At 42.6% G+C, this 6,000-nt stretch overlaps 1 protein-coding gene across 2 annotated transcripts in view; it reads left to right on the top strand.

Moving 5' to 3' along the window:
- Positions 1-291: 291 nt before the first annotated feature.
- The window catches only part of LOC119976349 (adiponectin-like), a 28,107-nt gene continuing 22,398 nt past the window's right edge, over positions 292-6,000 (top strand). Inside the window, exon 1 of one of the 2 annotated variants that reach the window (XM_038816827.1) lies at positions 292-487. The gene's annotated coding sequence lies outside the window, so the exon portion shown is untranslated. Of the gene's footprint in view, positions 488-1,326; positions 1,525-6,000 lie in introns of those variants that run through there. The other variant, XM_038816828.1, reaches the window with a different exon arrangement.

The raw sequence follows: 6,000 nt of genomic DNA, 5'->3' as shown, positions 1-6,000 counted from the left end.
TAGTATGTCAGACACTGTAACATCCAATAATGGTAAACGGTGGTATATACTGTTGATATAATTGTACAAAAAACATTCACGTTTGCAAATGTTAAACGTGAAGCACAATCAAAACATTAATTGAATAATGTTAGGCTCCATTTTACTGTAATGCATTTTGAAATGAGAAGAAGATGCTGTGCGCTGGACAAGGCCAACATTACTCTAATGGATTTCATTTTATACTATTTGCAAAATATTTCAAAGTACTTTTTGCGAGTGGTGCAGTTTACGTATCTCCTAAGAGCTTTCTTAGACCTCGTGTCTATAAAAAAAAACACTATTAATGATGACCAAGTTAACAGCTGCCAAATAGGATCTATGTTCAGAGTGACAGACAACTCCATGTGGAGCAAGCAACAGGAGAGCCAGATCATGTAATTCCAGCCTTGGATACTTTGCAAGGAGTTCATCTCCCAGTGAAAAGGAAGGACAACACAAACTGACGGTAACATTCAGCATTTTTTTTTATTTTAAAGTGTCTCTTTCATGAGAAATATCTTGAGTTTTCATGTGAGCAGTTGATTAAAACATTGTAATGTCTCTTTCCGCATGGTCGTTGAAATAATTAGAATCTGCAGCATTCACAAATATGTTTGCTAACTTTACACATTCTGTACACTGTGTTTCCTCTGTAAAACGACTTCAAATATAGTTTTCTAAATTTCAAACATACCAATCCTGCACTGCCAATTTGATGTCTGTCTCGGACATTGTCAGATGATCACATCAATGTGAAAAGTACAATTGTTAAAGGCATTGTGCCTTCTCCATTGAAGTATTTGTAGAAAGCCTACTAAGGTGCCAACTTAGAGTAAACGTAATATTAAAAACAGCTATGCTTGGGTTAATTGGAGGTAGGCATTGCTAATATATGCTCCAGACTAAAGAATTCCTCTTCAGTAGCATTGCTCTATTATTAGATAAGGTTAAATTACATAAAGAATGTAGGTGTCTGCGAGATTTGCTTGTAGTAAGATTGATGCGAGAAATGTGAAAATATGCAAGAGATCTGCCAGTATTGTTTGCCAAATCCGGACTTTGTAGCATTCGTTGATACTAGTGACTTTTTAAGGATGATTGATTGTGCTTTTTGGGAATGTTACCAGGATAACTTAATGACACATCAGCTTTGAGGAAATCACACGAAGTAACCGTACCTGCTCACTACTGCAGAGGAAGAGCAAATAGAATTGGCCTCTTGCTGGTGAAGAATGTTCTCCAGTTGGAAAATTTGTGTCTGGATAGCACATGCACATCTTCTGACATAGATTCTAAATTTAATTAAAAACTTAAAGTGACCGCCAGACCCAGAAGAGCATAAAGTAGGCAACATCAGCTGATTAATGTGGAGATTGTAGTCTAGTCCACCCAACAGAAACCAGTTGGGCATTTAAATTCGTTCATGGGCAGGGATTTTGCCAACCCACTGGAGACGTGCGAGGAGATGGGAAAATGGCAGCAAATGGCGTCAGGAAGGACCAGGTAAGAAGGGGTGAATGAGGTCCCCTCTATTCAATCTCCTCAGTTCATCACATCAAAGTTTCAGTTTCTTTTTCACAAGGATTTGCCTTTTCCAAGTCAGGATACATTTAACTATTTGAACTTTGAGCAATAAGGAGGTAAGCAAACAGGGTTTCCTTGAGTGAAAGAAAAAGCTAATTTATTAACCACTAAAGCTGAGAAAAATAATAAAAATGCCCTTTGCCCTCATACAGCCATTGATCATTTAGCCCCCCCCCCCCTCCACACACACACACACACAAACACACACACACGCACACTCGTATCAGAAATAAGAGAAGTTCAAATCCAATTTTAAAAAAAGATAAAATAGCATGTGATTAAGTGTCCTTTGGTTGTCTTTGAGATGTAGATTTTAAATGCTGCAGTCAATTCAGGTTAGCTTTTTTTGGATGTGGTCAGATGTAGAAGATTTGGCAATTATTACGAGATCTCGGCTGGCTGATAGATTATTTCTGGTAGCACTGGTATCTTGAACTGGGTGACACACTTTTTCCAAGAGAGAGAGAGTGAGAGCAGCCTGTAGCCTGCCTCCTCTGCTGAAGAATTTCTGGACACAACCTGTGACACTTGCAATCACTGCAGCCTTGCCTTGAAATACTTCACCCATTGTGTATTTTTGAGGGGCATTGAGTGGGTCTATTTATAATAGCCATTGTTTCAAAATCCAATATGTTATATTTTTAATGAGTTTTGATAGGTGTCTGGATTACAAGAAATGTGTCTCTTTCCAGCCCACTGAGGTGTTTCTCACCTTCATCTTGGAACGTGGTCTTGCATTTTTATTCAGTTGGTCTCAGTCTCCATCTCAGTTCAAATGGCAAAAGTTCCAGCCAGTGGAAATTTGCAAAATCGTATTTTCAAATATAAAGAGGCATCACCTCGTGACATGCCCCAGGATACATTACCAGAGACATGGCATTGGGCTCGACCATCAGCTGACTGGAGGTGAGCTGCAGCTAATTATATAATTAAAAGGCCAATTGTTTGCCATTTGCCCAAATCACTGGAACTTTTCCCGTTCAGCACAGTCCTTTGCTCTGTGGAGAGGCCACCATATGTGTGGAAGTGGTCTCCTGGTGGCTTCCCAAGATGGGGAATGGGGGAGTTGGTTCCTAAATGTTCCATGCCCAAAAGGGGGGATGTTCCCAGCAGCAACAGCTGCCTCTGTGCCCCTCCCCACCACTTGCTTTGATGCAATTCCTGGTGGTGTTACCCCTCCAAACACTGGGCCTGCCTGCCTGGACCTGGTGCCTGTAAATAAAGGAGTCTTGATCGTCTGCTTGCATTCTGAACGGTGTCCAGCACCATTGATTATGCCTTTGAGGCTGCAGTGTTGCACCTGGACAACCCTTAAATGGACAGCGATCATGGCATTAGCCTTTTAATTGGCTGCTGCCAGGAAGATTACAGTTTCACTGCCCTCCCGCATGGATTCCAGACCCACATTGGGTCCTAACATCAGAAATTACCTTGTGAGCAAAATCCCAGTCCTGGTGTCTGACCAAAGACTCCAACTTTGACCTGCCCAACCGATTAGGCAAGAAGGACACTAGCCAAAAACAAGCATGATGCTTCTTGAAACAGTTAGATTGGGCCTAGATTGAATCTGACTTTTCTGACTGCCTTTTTAACTCTAGGTTTGAGTGGGCAAGCAGATGTGATTTTACCAGCAGGTTAACCTTTCAGCAAGAATCATAGAATCACTACAGTGCAGAAAGAAGCCATTCGGCCCATCGTGTCTGTACTGACCCACTGAAAGAGCACCCTACCTAGGCTCACTCCTATCCCCATAACCCTATAACCCCACCTAACCTACACATCCTTCGGGCACACAATGAGGGATAATTTTTTAGCATGGTCAATCCACTTAACCTGCACATCCTTTCGACTGTGGGAAGAAACCGGAGCACCCGGAGGAAACCTACGCAGGCACATCGAGAATGTGCAAACTTCACACAGACAGTCACCCGAGGCTGGAATTGAACCCGGGTCCATGGCGCTGTGAGGCAGCTGTGCTAACCACTGTGCCACCGTGCTATCAAGTGAAGCCAGGACCACAAGTTTATTTTTATAATTTTCCTTTTGGGTGAGCAGGGCTCACCTACTACTTACCTGAGTGCCAGGGACTATACCTTTGATCTCCCCTCCCCAGCCACACAAAATTGCACCCAACTGCCACTTCCTGCTGGTTTTGGGCAGGTTGCTGATCATACACATATGAAATGAAAAATGAAAATCGCTTATTGTCACGAGTAGGCTTCAATGAAGTTACTGTGAAAAGCCCCTAGTCGCCACATTCCGGCACCTGCCCAGGGAGGCTGGTACGGGAAATATCAATGAAGCCTGGGCAGTAAAATGCCTTGGCCACACACTGGTTAATATCAGTGGGCAATGGGTGTTATTCTTGGGGAGGTGGGGTGGCTAACACCACAAGCCATCCACCCCCATGCCATCATGTTAAAATAAGGGTTTAATGTCTTGCTCTATTTTTTTCTAAAATTGGTGGAACTAATTTCCCAGGACCTAGTTTTTTGATGGTTTTCTGGTCATTTTTATAAACAGGTGGCCTTCTGATATAGATCCTATTAACATTAATTCTATTACTCTCGATACTAAGATTAAATGCCCCTGTCAACTATAGTGCCTGACATACAACTCTCTTTTAAACTGGTTTCTCAAGAGGCTCTCTAGATATATTTATCCACATTCCGTGCAACTCTCCACATTGTTGGCAGCAGTTTTACATTCTTCCCCGCTGCAACTTGGCTTTGACACTGGCAAAATGGATTACACCGTCCTCTCCAGGTTAAAAGAATGTAGGTTTGCCTGCAGAGTTGGAAGGTTATGGGTTGATCAGAGTTGATAATCAGGACTAAGACGGAAAAAATGATGGCTGGGGTTACCCCTATCTCTGGATCTGTAAAGACTTGATTACCTGCAAATGCTCGCATTCTAAGCATTGTCTGACATCTTTGAATTTGTCTATATATATGTTTCCGGAACATACCTCTTCATTCACCTGAGGAAGGAGCAGTGCTCCGAAAGCTAGTGATTTGAAACAAACCTGTTGGACTTTAACCTGGCGTTGTAAGACTTCTTACTGTGCTCATCCCCAGTCCAACGCCAACATCATCGAAAAAATGATGAACACCGATGCAGTTTGGAGATGTCATCCTTTGGCAATGACATTAAGCTGAGGCCCTGTCTCTTCCAGGAGATTCAAGACATAAAAATCAGCAAGTTGACTTTCAGTTTCAAGCAACATTCTTACTGCTACCAATAATTTTGAAAAGTACAATCAGCTTGTTCAATTTATTGATGGATATGAGATCTTGCTGTATGGAAACTATTTGCTTGCATAATCACCAATCATTGCTTTGGAAATGGCCCCGATATTCATTAGGATGGAAACTAAGGAGGAAGGATATCACCAGAGGCCATGGAATATTAACTCCATGATATGGATAATTGTTTAAAAACAGACTCACCACCCAAGAGCCAACCTGATTGATAAGTTTGGCAGCCTATTGGCTGGGGTGTGCCGTGTTTCTAATGATATAAAAGGCACCAATCACTCCTCAGTGATTAGGTAAACACATTATGGATTTATTTATTTGACTAGGCATATATTAACTGTTATAAAAAGATAGAAAACTTAAAGACATCAGCAGCAGAGCTGTGTCTGCTGTGTTCTGCTCACAGGCCAAAGTGAAACTAGGACTGGATCACATGACACACTTCCTTTCGAGTGATGTCATGCTGCTATCCCTTAAAGGTAGATTACAACAAGGAAAGGCTGCAATATTGAATCAGATATATGGTTGTTGGGAGTCAGCATCGTGGTTGAAGCTAGTAGGGGGGGGGGGGATGGGTTAGAGATTGCATGGATGCCAGGGAGATTAATGGGAGGTATTCAGATTGGGAGAAAGAGGTGGGTGGTCAGGACCATAGTGGGGGATCATGGGGGAGGCAGGTGGGCTCGACGGGAGGGGGGGTGGGTTGGGGAAATGGGGAGGCAGTAATGAAGAGTTGGTGGCTTTGGTAATGAAAGAGCTGTGTGGGATCTGAGAGGGCAGCCTCCACCTCAGCTTAATGCCCCATGTGAAAGTCAGCCCCTCCAGCAGTGCAGCATTCCGTCAGTAATGCACTGGAGTGCCAGCCTGGCCTTTTGGGCTCAAGTCCTGAAGTGGGATTGAACCCATAGCATTTAGACTCCAATAAATAAGCCACAGCTAATATAAGAACTTTAAACTTTAGATAATGTGGACAAAAACTTTCACTGGCACTACATATTATGGCTAGAGTTTCTCGAACAATCTCCCAATGAACCAATTGAATAGAATGTCCCTCTTCTATTCAGCCAGTAGTTTACTAGTCAGGTCCTGAGGTTGATTCGGCTATGGTGCTACACACTGCAAGTTTCTGTCCAAACTC

This window comes from Scyliorhinus canicula, chromosome 13, assembly GCF_902713615.1.
Source record: "Scyliorhinus canicula chromosome 13, sScyCan1.1, whole genome shotgun sequence".
In the NCBI taxonomy this organism is placed as follows: Eukaryota; Metazoa; Chordata; class Chondrichthyes; order Carcharhiniformes; family Scyliorhinidae; genus Scyliorhinus; species Scyliorhinus canicula.
This window is presented reverse-complemented; position numbering and strand designations above follow the sequence as displayed.